The sequence below is a fragment of the Manacus vitellinus genome, unplaced genomic scaffold (assembly GCF_001715985.3).
Source record: "Manacus vitellinus isolate BGI_N305 unplaced genomic scaffold, ASM171598v3 scaffold_7_pilon, whole genome shotgun sequence".
NCBI lineage: Eukaryota > Metazoa > Chordata > Aves > Passeriformes > Pipridae > Manacus > Manacus vitellinus.
This window is the reverse complement of record NW_021940813.1, coordinates 10,974,631-10,986,787: the sequence shown is the minus strand read 5'-3', so window position 1 is coordinate 10,986,787 and position 12,157 is coordinate 10,974,631. Positions and strand designations below refer to the sequence as shown.

Below are 12,157 nucleotides of genomic sequence, written 5' to 3'. Positions count from 1 at the left end.
TCTCTCTCTCTGGTTCAGTTGTGATAACTATTTATTTTGATACAACCATTCACCGGGCTCCACTGTCTGGGGGTGGTCATGTATCATCTCATTATTGAGGTGTTAGTACACACCTGTCAGTGAGTTTGGCTCAAACTGATAAAAGTTGCCATGTAACCACATGAAATATGCATGATTTTAGCATAATCTGATGTTATATGTTTCTGTGCTCATGCTTCATTGTAAGACCTCAATCCTTCCCTAAATGTGTTCCAAAATCTAACATCTGGGAGACAGAATTTCCCATGCTAGAAGTAACATGCAGAGTTGCTTGGGCCATCTTTTGTTGGTCTGTGTATGCCCTACAGTCAGACCCTTTAATAACGCTTAAATAAAAAATAACATCACTATCACATGATGGTTCAGACCAGTTGTAAACAATTTGCTAGCTGAGACACAAAGAGCCCTCATAGCCTCCATTTTCTCTAGTACTTAATTGCTAATTTCTTGTTTTATTAAGGATTTCTTGTAGTCCTAATATCTAACTCAGGGTTCTCACTGATTTCCACTCCCCATTAGCTGTCAGCTTCAAGAGAGTCTAAAATTATTTTATATTTTGAATTTTCATTTAAAACAAAGACGAAGTTCAGAAAAAATATTCTTTGTCTCTGCCTGGTCCCTCCCCAGTATTAAAATGTTTCAGTGGCCCCTGGTGGTACCTCTCCATTTGGGAACAAGAAGTTGAAACCTGGCAAAAGATCAACACTTCTCTGTCAGGGATGTTTTTTTTTTCTTTCACCTACACATTCAGATGTGATGACTGGGATGTGGTCCCAGCTCTCCCCATCTCCTGGGATTTACATCATGAAGTTTCCTATCTATGAAAGGAGGGGGGAAATGAGGCTTTACCTTTCAGCTGTTCTCTGAAATGATAATTTTTAAAATGACTAAAGAATAATAAAAGCTGAGGCCTTGACTCATGCTTTTGTATAAAGGGATTGTGTGTTTTCTCCTTTTTATCATTTCCATGCTGGCAGGACCAATGTGGTTCAATATCAGTGACTGATAATGCAGTGTTGGGGGAAGTTGTTAGTTTTTGATTGAATAATTAATTGAATAAATAATTGAATGTTAATCTTATTGGTATATAAATGAAAGATGCTCCTGATGCATTCCATCTCTTCACACTTCCATTTCAACCTGTCTTTCAGGGATGTTCACCTCCAAGGAATGCATTAAGGGAAATCAACCATGAGCACATAACGATGAAGTAGGAGAGTAACCAATGTTGGTATTGCATATTCAAAGTAAAAAAAAATACAAGAATGTCCTTTTAATTGAGCTGCAATGAGTAGAGCTCCTCTCTAATTTCCTGTACAAAAGATTGAAAATATGTGAAAACTTAAAATTCAAAAATATTATCTGTTTGTTTTTGTGTTACTGATGAGGCAACAAAACTTAAATTGATGCCGTAAGTAATATTCACCTTGAAATCTGTTTTCTAACCAGAATGATTATCTTTATTTTATTTGAATAAACAAGAGCCAGGCAGAGAGTTTCAGAGCATGTAGAATAGTTTCAATCAACATTAGAAGAATATTATTAAAAACCAGCTCCTTATATCCCTTTGCAGCAAATAACATGAGAGACCAAGGAGACACAGTGTATTAAATTTCTCTAACAATAAGATCTTATTTCCAAAAATAGAATATGCATTGAACAGTCTTTTTTTATTTACAGTCCATATAAAACAAGAGTCAAGGATTAATTATTTTATGTAAGAATTGCTGTGATAACACATGAATATTCCAGTGTCCTCTTTGTATTTGGGCTTTTCAAGATAATGATCCTTCAACCTATATTCATGAGCATATTCCATCAAAGCTAGATGACTTGTTTATTTGAATAAATGTTGCAGGTTTTGTCTCAGCTAACTCCATCTTGTATTTTCATTGTATAAAGTAAAGGTGATGAGTAAGTATCAGAACATCAGTGCATTTTAGATTCTCAAGAAAAAGAAACACTTTGGCTCTACAACAAAAAAAAGAATTTTGCTAAACTCACCAGAAAGACCATCCCTTTTAATATTTTCATTTCCTTTATTACACATGATACATGATTCCTCTTCTATAACCAGGAGTACACAACAGGAAATGAGATGTTACACTCCTCAGTCATTCTGCATTTTGTCAAATAATTTTAAAACTCTGTCCACATTGACATTTTTCAAAAAGAAAGAAACCAAATTAATTGCAAATAGTATTATATTTCTAGAAAGTATTTATTCTACTTTTGTTACTTCAAGTTACACTATTCCCTGTTCTCAGGTCAAAATCATTCCTGTACATATACACATTCATTGCTAGTTGCTGTGGTCTGTTTTATTTCAGCAGTACTTTCCTATGTTAAACAAAATGGACAACAAGAAAGTGTTGATATAAATGTACAAAGAGGATGCTTCCTATGGGATACTGAACAGTTAGGAAGTTCATAGTCTTCATACAAATATATAAAAAATTTCAAATTATTTCCGTTCCTTGGAATCCATTCGATTTCACTTGTCAGACCTGTGTGACAAACACAAAACCAGAAATTAATCATTATCCAAGCATTCACGTGTATTTTCAGACCATGCAGAAAAGCACCTGTAAGTTGTGAAGGGGAGTACACTCCCCATACCTGCAATTTTGCTCTCGCTGACTGTACTTGTTTACAGCCAAGCTCAGGGAATACAAATCTTTGTGATCCAATAGATTTTTCCACCTACTCTCCAAATCTGACAAAACTTCATCACTCTGTTAAGAGCTCAGGCCTTTAAAGCATCAATTTATAAAAATCAAAATTTTACCTGTAAATTCTCTTCACTGATAAGCATATATGTATATGGGAGGTTTTTTAACTGCTTTGGTTATCCTCTTCTCTTGCCTTCTCTTTCTGCCCATTTGAGTCCTTATTGGTAAGGCTCAGTCTTTGTCTACTGTCCAAACTGAACAGTCTTGGGGGTTTTCAGTCTCTCTTCTTTTGGTAGTTTATATGTTCCTGTAACTACTTTTGTCCCAGCTCCATTCCTCCCCTATTTCTACTTTAATTCTCATGACCGAACTGCACTGAGGACAGTATTCTAGACATAGTAGCAAAGTATTTTATGTGTCGTTTGCATAAATACCACTAGAGTTACTGTATTTATTTATTTAAAGCAAGGTTGAGGGCAGGGTGGGGGGACTGCTTAGCTGCTGTCTGGGGAATGATCAGCAATCTCCTTTGACCTATCTACAGTGACTCTTTCCTGCATAGTCACAGCTAATCTGAAGCCAAGAATAGGGCCTATATCTGTTCTCTTTGAAGTTAAGAGATACCAGTGGTTGCTGTCGATATTGGTGGTTCCAGACAGTGCAATATTGAGTAAAATAGGTTTTGCAATTAACTTTCAAAAGGTCAGCATATATGTTTAATCAGCTAAGATGTAAGTATTTGAGGTGGAGGAATATCTCTATTTTTGGTAAATTTTATTGAACTCATGAACTTTTAACATATGCTTAGAAAATAGAGGGAAAAGTCACAGGACAGAGAAAAAAATGACAAAATTCTATATCTCGTGATGTGTTACATAAAGTGAGCTTTTGTTGTGCTCCTGAATATGTGTAGGCTCTGCACATCTGAACAAATGCTGGAGGGACATTCAGAAGGCTGAGATTTCTTAGTTTTCAGAAGAAACACTTCCTTGGAGAAGAGAGGTGCTATTAACAGAAACCTTGCATTACTTACACTGACTGCTTGAATGCGTTGTCAACTTTTGAATAAAGAAGTCAAAAGTTAATTAACTTGTCCTGAAAAAAAGTGAAGGGGTGTCATTGTCTGCAGTGAAGAAGTCATAAAACCCCATGTAGAGCTACTAGCACGCTCTGTGGGCATTGGCAATCAAACAATGTGGTTGTCTCATAGCCAGATTCAGTAAGGCAGTGCACTCTTCTGTTTCAGCTGAAATTTCCTTCCAATCAGGTAATCCTAGGTAACAAAATCCAACTTTAAGGCTGTGTTTGATGGCTCCCTGGGATATGCATGCACGTGTAATCCTGTCCTATGTAATTACTGCCTGCCTACACACATCCTCCAAGTGCTTCAGCATTCAGGATTATTCTCCTTTCTCTTTCAAACTGTTCTGTGCCTGTTCCTGAATAAAACAGGGCGGCTGTTTTCAAGTGGTGTGTGGATAAAACATTGTTGGCTATAATTGAACTCAAGTGCTCAAGCCTGGGATTGGGAGAAAGAGTGTTCAGGGCACAGCAGGCTCATCTGAGCACAGTGGGGTCCTTGTTGTCACAAGTGTTTTCTGATCCTTCTGCTGAAATAGGCCACTGGTAGTTTCTGCCTCCAAATACATTGTGGGCAGTTTTGTGTCATGATGGGCAGCTGTAATTTCGCATTCTGGTTTTTAGGATTACATGATTTTTTTTTTTTGATACCTTTCTAAAAGATTCAGCATTTTAGATGGTAAGGCTGTGTTTTCTGCTGGCGTCCTCCTGGATAAGGCATCTGCCCTGCAGGGGAGCTCCATGCTTATCTTCTCCAAGCAGTTTAGCCTTTCCTTATTTCCTGAGTTCCTAATGCCAACTGTCCTGTGCTGTGCACATCAAGCCCCCAAGGATCTCAGTAATGCAAAGAAGAGTACAAAGCCCTTGGGTAGAAAGAAGATAGAGACAGACTTTGCTCACTGGTGCCCAGTGACAGGGCAGGAGACAACAGGCACAAAGTGAAATACAGGGAATTTCATCTAAATAGTAAACAAAACTTTTTTTACCATCAGAGTGGTCAAACACTGGCACAGGTTGCCCAGAAATGTTGTGGAGACTGCACCCTTAGAGATATTAAAAACCCAACTGGACATGGCTCTGAGTAAAGACTCTGTCCTGAGCAGGGAGTTGGACGGAATGGTCTCCAGAGGTTCTCTCAAGGCTCAGGCAGTCTGTAAGTCTGGGAAGAGCCTTTGTCTGTTCCAGGGGAAGCTATCCTCCACTCACAAGGGCCATGGAAGATTCGTGGGCCAGGTACAAGGTCCCTGCTTGCCCCTGCTTAGCTGTGGAACTGCCAGAGAGTTTACAAACTAAAACAACAAGGTGTTATACAATGTCTTACCGTGTTGCTAACAATCCAAGTAATCTGGCTGCTGGAATTACTTTCAGCTACATGCTCCCTTTCTTCAAATATTCCTTTGTCCCTCCTTTGTTGCCTCATAGTTCCCAAACTTTTCGCACCCAAATCCCAGTGAAATTAATATTAATATCACTGAATACCTTTATGACCTCAGAGCTGAAAGGTCTCAACTGGCATCACATCCCAGCCAGTGGAGCAAGCACCTCTCTTGTTTCCCCATCCCATGACACAGGTCTCTCACTAGGCATTGAACCCCTCAAAAGATCTGCTGTGTGATGTGTGTCCAGTTCTTCCAGCCTCAACTCAGTCATAGCAGCTCTAGCCAAAGGACTTTTGGTCTTCCAGGAGGCCATGTGCCTACAGGACTAGTTAGTTAGCAGAGGGAGTAAAAAAAAAAAAACCCAAAATACCTATAGCTCCCTAGAACTCTGCTACTTGCCATCCAAATGCAGAAGAAATCAAATTGCCATGATGATAAACGTTGCCCCAGTGCTCAGGGGCTGAGGAAAATCAAGCCCACTGTTTCAAATTTTGTCTAAAGCATGCTGCTTGCAAGCAGTGCTATTTTAACACCTGGTAATAATATTATCTTTCTCTCAGGTATACTCTCTGGTTGCTTATAATTGCTACCTGAACTCCCTTTGCAGTCACCGGACCCTCTATTATCTCCCTGTGATGCTCCAACCCACTCAGACCTCCCACTGGCCGGCTCCAATTCTTTCTGTCCCAGCTCCCAAAAGCAGGTTATTTTTAGAGTGCAAGCTCCTCCAGAGATCAATGGGAGTCCATAAACTCAAAAATAGGTTGCTTATGGTACATTAATAATCCTCACAGTTATGTTCTCTGCTGGTTCTTTCAGCTGCTGCAGTTCTTACCTACCAGCCTCCCTTGCCACTCCAGTCATCTTATACCAAACAACCCTCGGCCATTTTAAAGAAAGCAGAAAAGAATATACTTGAGAGTAACTGCTTAAATGTTGTCCTGATTAAGGATGGATATAAGCACATGCTTAGAAGCACTTTTGAATCATGGAATTAGAGGGGTTTTCAGCCCTTAAGACCTTTTCCATTCCTTGAGTGAGAATCTGAAGTGCTATGATTGCAGTTGGTAGGATGCCAGTGTTACCTTCAGGAACAAAAAAGACTGGATGCCTGAGGTTTCTAGCCAGAGGAAAAAGCAATGGCTACATTTATGTAAGAAATTATTTAATTTATGTGCTATTCAACTTCAAAAATAAATGTAAATAAATAAATGAATTGCAAAATCTCACTTTTTTCTTTTTCAAAATCACAGTTTTTAATGCTGCATCTCACTTTTATTCTCTGAAAATATACCCAACTTGTTAACAGCAAGCAGATAAAAGATTTATTCTTAAAAAAGCAACAATGATTCCAACTGTCAGTGTTTTCTGTTCTTATAGAGCATACTAGCTGAAAGAAGAAATATGAAATGAATCCATATTTTGCCTTTCATAAATGCAGTAAAATGACCACATTTGGTGCTAATAGACAAGGCACGAATCACCTGGGCAATAAATACATTTTTTCTTTATTTATTTCAACAGTTTCCAGCCTTATATATTTAACGCTAAGATTCTGTTAAGGCATCCTCTTTTATAAGAAATAACTTTACAAAGGAGAAAACAGACATCAGCACTTCATAGAAGATCAGTGATTGTAGCAAGTGCACCAAGGTTCAGTAAATGCCTCCCACTCAACAAGCTTCCAAACTGAACGACCACATGATGTTTACTCCTCATTAGAACCCATTTATAGATCTCTTACTCACCACTCTCACAGTCATACATGCAACACTTAAAAAGAGGCAGCAAGAAGCACTCTGGGAGCAGATAGGGAGGTTACAGTTGGAGAACTTTTTCTTGTCTTTACAATACCAATTAACCAGGTTGTGAAATATGGTTTAAATCATCCAAACTCCAAAGATTCCAATCACCTGAAAGTGTTCTTTACATATCATGTGAGTTGCACACAGATGACAGGTATGGCTGCTTGAATAAAATTTTGCACCGTTTGGAAAAATTTATAAAAAGGGTTAAAGAAAGCCCCTTCAAAAGCACAAGTGAGAAATGAAGGTAATGACTTCTTATGGAGTTTGTAGACCCAGGAAAGAGTTTTGTTCCCATGATGTCATTTAAAAGACATCTGGCCATTCCTAGCAAATAGCACACTGGGAATGAAAAGGGTATCGGTTACAGTAAGGTAAGAAGGGGATAGAGGTCATGAACTTCTGTTAGTCTGGAGCAGAATTAGCCTAGAATTACAAACACACTGATCTTCAGAAGGAAAAACCTGGGCAAAAGGTAAATCCAGGGACATGTCTTCTTTGATTGCTCCAGTGAATTGTCAATGTGAAATAAAGCCAGACTATCTCCTTAGACTCTAATTCTCCTACACATCTGGTAAAAGCCTTGACCTTTCTGAGACAGTAACCTGAAGTGCCAAGGGATCTGCTTTAATTCCTCTGCCCTCACTTCCCTTCATTGGGCACCACTTGTTATGATCATCTCCCATGAAACTACTTTGATATTTATATGGGATCACCATGCACACAGATGGCAGAAGAAGAGTAGGAAGTCAAATGTGCTCCAGGTTAACACATTAATACTGTGAGGGGATGCCAGAGAGAGGTTTAATTTGCAAAGGGGAGTTCATCCCTTGACTCCTTTGCAACGGTAACTGGTCAACCAAATGGAAGAGCCCACTTTAAATTAAACTGTGCTTTCTTGTATGTTTTCTGTAAACTATTTCAACACATTTGTTATGTTTCTGTCAGGATAATAAGAACAATTCTCATATATCTGAGCATCTATCATATGTCTTTTAAAATATATTTTCTCTCCTGTATATTTTCTGGGCAGGGTCCTGGGCAGGCAGCACAAGGTGGCCCTATTGAGCAGTGAGGCTGGACCAGATGACTTCCAGAGGTCCCTTCCAATCTCAACTGTTCTGTGTCCCTGTGAAATGCTGGAATGATTAAATAATCTATGCCTTTTTTTTTTTTTGCTCTTTACCTACAATCCATTGAAATATGTGGGGAAGCAATGAAAATGGAGATGTAGGTTACACATACACATACACACAGAGTTTCAAAACAAAACAGGACATAATTCTATTCTTTCAAATTGTCTGACAAAGAATAATAGAGAAAATATATTTATATTTTCCACCAAAATGCAAAAATAATACTTTTGACAACGAATTTTGCTTATCTTCACAATGAAGAAATTATTGAAAGCCCTATACTCCCTTTCTCATACATATGTTGTTCCTCTAATTTACATCTGGGTTCAGACAGTATGACATGGGGAGTTAAGGACAGTTTTGACCCTTTGAACTGTTTGCAGCTCAGTAATGCACACACGAGCCAAGTACTGTGTAACAGCATGTCTAGTCAACCACAATAGACCCTTTCATTTAAGACAGAAAAACAGTCAAGTGAATACGTTCCTTGTGTTATACTGTTGTCAAAATGTCTTGTTACCTGCACTGACACAAAGCTTTGTCAGCAAAGGAACTTGCAAAAGAGAGAAAATTTAGCCCAGTAGCTCTGAAATGACAGCTGTCGAACTGAAATCTTTCAGAACAATATGAATTCTAAATTTTTTTCTCTGAAAGACCTAATGTCAGGAAAGTCATGATACTTGTCATAGGTTACACTGCCTTTTTTTTTTTTGGTAAGTGGAACCTAGATGTTGATGACCCCAATGCTAATGTATGTGGCTCCTAACAGTCTAAAATGTTGCAATTAGTAGCAGTTTCAAATGTGAAAAAACCCTTCCCACTTCAGCATTTTCAGTGAAAAATAAAGAACTTCTTCCCGTAAACAAATATCCTTACTTCTTGACTAGTACTACTTCAAAGGTTTGAGATTTATCATGTGTTACAAACACTACAATCTCTAGAGCATGGAAATGTGTTCTGAACTTTTATCTCTTTAGCTTTACCAGTCATAGTTTTACTTTTGTTTGGGCATCTCTTGCCTGAGATGAGAAAGCTGCCTAAAACATCATGTGGTGAGCTGCTAGTTGTCATTTAGATGAAGTAGCACCTTGATGAGCATGGATTTTTTAGCTTATGGATTCACTGTAGACACTGATAAAAATCAACAATTTCTTAAAGGTGGGAAAGCATCAGAAGAAGTTTATCCTATCCAAACAGTTCATAAAGAGACTGAATTTTTAAGTACTGATTATGCATAACACTTCAAAATGTATTACAAAGAAAACCTATATAAATTCTGATATACTTTCTGTTAATGGTATTACTACTGCTGCAGTGATGCTTTCTGGAGCTACCCTTAACTTTTCTCTCCACAGTTTACATGTCTTGAAGCACAGTGGCTGTAACATATGCTTACCTCACATTAAATTCAAGTTTTCATTTCAATGTTCTGCTTTTCATTAACATTTTCCTTACAAATTCTCATAAATTAAAGTGTCATCCCTATAAAAAGGTTTTGCAGACCCATCTTCAGTTGTTTTGGGACTGTATGAGGCCACTTGTGATTCATAATAGGAAACAAAGATTAAGCAATATATACCTATGCTGTAATTAAAGTTGTTGATGAGGAGCTGCAGAGGCTTTTTTTACCTCTACTAATGAGAACTGTGCTGCAGCACTTTTTAAATTAGTGCCTTCTGAAGGAAAAAAAGGCTTTTCCTTTGTAGCATTTTACTAAGCCCTGCTAAGTTTATGTGTGTGTCTGTAATTATTATTCTTTGCAATAATTTATCAATATAGGTGGAAAATTGCTTTCGGAGTTTATGTCAAGCCATTCTCATTCACCTACAGCACCTCTGCTTAAAAAGCATCTGATTTCCACGGTATGCATTAGTCAAGGACTTGGTCCCCTTTTTAAGGTATTGTCCTGACCATATTAACAAGAACACCCAAATAACACTTCATTAACATCTGTTAATGAAGCCAGAAGACTTAAAGAGCTTAATTAGCAAAAAATTTATGGCACTGAGATTTGAAAAGAATTTCTTGGACAGTTTAGTTGTATTTCATTTTCATTCCCTATAACAGCAGACAGTAAAACTTCAGGAATTATGGTTGTAGCAAATTCATCAGTAAGGAAGCCAAGGCCTAATCGCTGATCCTGCAAAGTGCCTATTACCTCTTTTGAGGTGCTATAAATCCCATTGATTTCTCCAATGATAACCAAAACCACTTAGCAGCTTGCAGGCACAGGATGAAAAATAGCCAGTAGAAATGCACCGGGGTGGAGGTGCACTGTGAAAATGAAAAGTCCCCTTATGGACTGGTAATTGTGATGTCTACAGGACAAAGGTATATACAGAAGGGACCAGGCTAGGCACTATTAGAAATAAAAGAAAAGTGATTGGTAAAATAAAAAAAAAGCAATAAAAATCTATTACTAAACAAGAAAGTCAAAAAAAGCTGTGACATTTAACACAATGGGACATCTTTGTTGTACTGAGAGTGGTGAAGGCTCTGTAAGGAGGCATTCATTGATGCAATATGAAATGCACCTGCTGAGAGTTAATTGCATGACTGGGGTTTCTCAGCCAGGATGTGTCTCCGAAAACAAAGCTTCCAGCTAGGAGAAAATGTATATGGTGGTGAGTGCTCTTGCTGCAGAGACTCCCTGTAGTCAGCACTTGGTAGCCCACCACAGAGATGACTTGGAGAAAATTCATTTGTGTCTGCAGCTAAAGTACAAGAGACAAGAACACAATGACTGGTACTGCACTGTGTAACTTGGATTAAACATGGTCAAATTATTATAAAGCTAAAATACAGAATTCCTGGACTGTTTCAAAAGTAACTTATGAGTGTGGGGGTCACAGCCTTTGCATTTGATCATGAGGTAACCCACCACTAACATTGTAGCTCCAAAAAGTCAAACCCTTTTGTGTCCCACATAGGGCAGTAAAAGCAGGGGGACCAAAGGCATTTTGCACTTCTCAAAACCTTGCTGCTCTCGTGGCAGCTCCATTCACTCCAGCAGAAACTTCAGCCCACCAGCCTTACATGTGCCTTGGAAGGGCACCCAGCTGAGAGAGAGCCACAAACAGCTGCATGGGCCAGCCAACACCAGGAGCTGTGCCCGGCAGTGAAGGAGGACATCTCGTGAGCCATCTCACAGCCTTGCAAATCCTCAGTCAACAGCTTGGACTATAAAATTTTGTAATGATCTTAATGGCCAGATTCTGCACCAGACCCATAGCATCAAGGGTTTGAAGCTGCTGAACGACGGGTCTTGGAATTACTTAGAAAATTATTTGGGGTGGACAAGAAGCTGGAAATACAACAAAACAAAGCTTCTTGACAAAAGTACCTAGTTTAGTTTAAAAATTTTCATACATTCTCAGGAGATTGAAAATCCCCAGATGTCTTGTGCTTTTCTGTGAAAATTCAGGCCCCTCGGTTTTATTTTTCTATAAAAATATTTGATTCGGGGAGACTGAAGTTTGGAGAAAGATGATGTTATCTTTATTGACATTTTTATGGTAGGGTAAAGATTCTTCCAGTTGAAATCTTTCAGCAGTCTTATTGTAGTCCTTCAAACAGTGCAATAAAAGCCAGTGTAGGAGTGGGCTATCACCCTTAAGATTGTGCTGCCTCATGCCTTATAAACTCTAAATTGCATAAGCATGCTACATAATTAAATTACAAACAATGATTTTCAAGTTGTTTTAGTATACAAAAAAGATCCTGGAGGAAGGCACTGACCTTGGACTTCTTTTACGCTGGCACTTAATTTGAGTTAGCTCTCTAATCAAATATTAAAGCTTTACTCTAAATTATGTACAAAACTTTCTCACAAATCTGAATGCAACACAGCACACAGCAAAATGCTGCTGCTGGAAAGGCTCTATGATTTCACACCTGAATGCTCATGTCTTTTGCTATTGTCATGCTGCTGCCACTTAAAACTCCTGACAAGCTGCCATTTTCTCCAGAGACACACACCCAACACTAAGCAACACTGCTTGGTATCTGCCTGACTTTCACATACAGAGAAGGGTTTAAAAATTATT

The 12,157-nt window shown here is 38.4% G+C and overlaps 1 protein-coding gene across 2 annotated transcripts in view; it reads right to left on the bottom strand.

The window, feature by feature from the left end:
• Positions 1–1,476: 1,476 nt before the first annotated feature.
• The window catches only part of SMPX (small muscle protein X-linked), a 41,257-nt gene continuing 30,576 nt past the window's right edge, over positions 1,477–12,157 (bottom strand). For both annotated transcript variants that reach the window (XM_008922347.2, XM_018083994.1), the window contains exon 5: positions 1,477–2,546. The gene's annotated coding sequence lies outside the window, so the exon portion shown is untranslated. The remainder of the gene's footprint in view (positions 2,547–12,157) is intronic.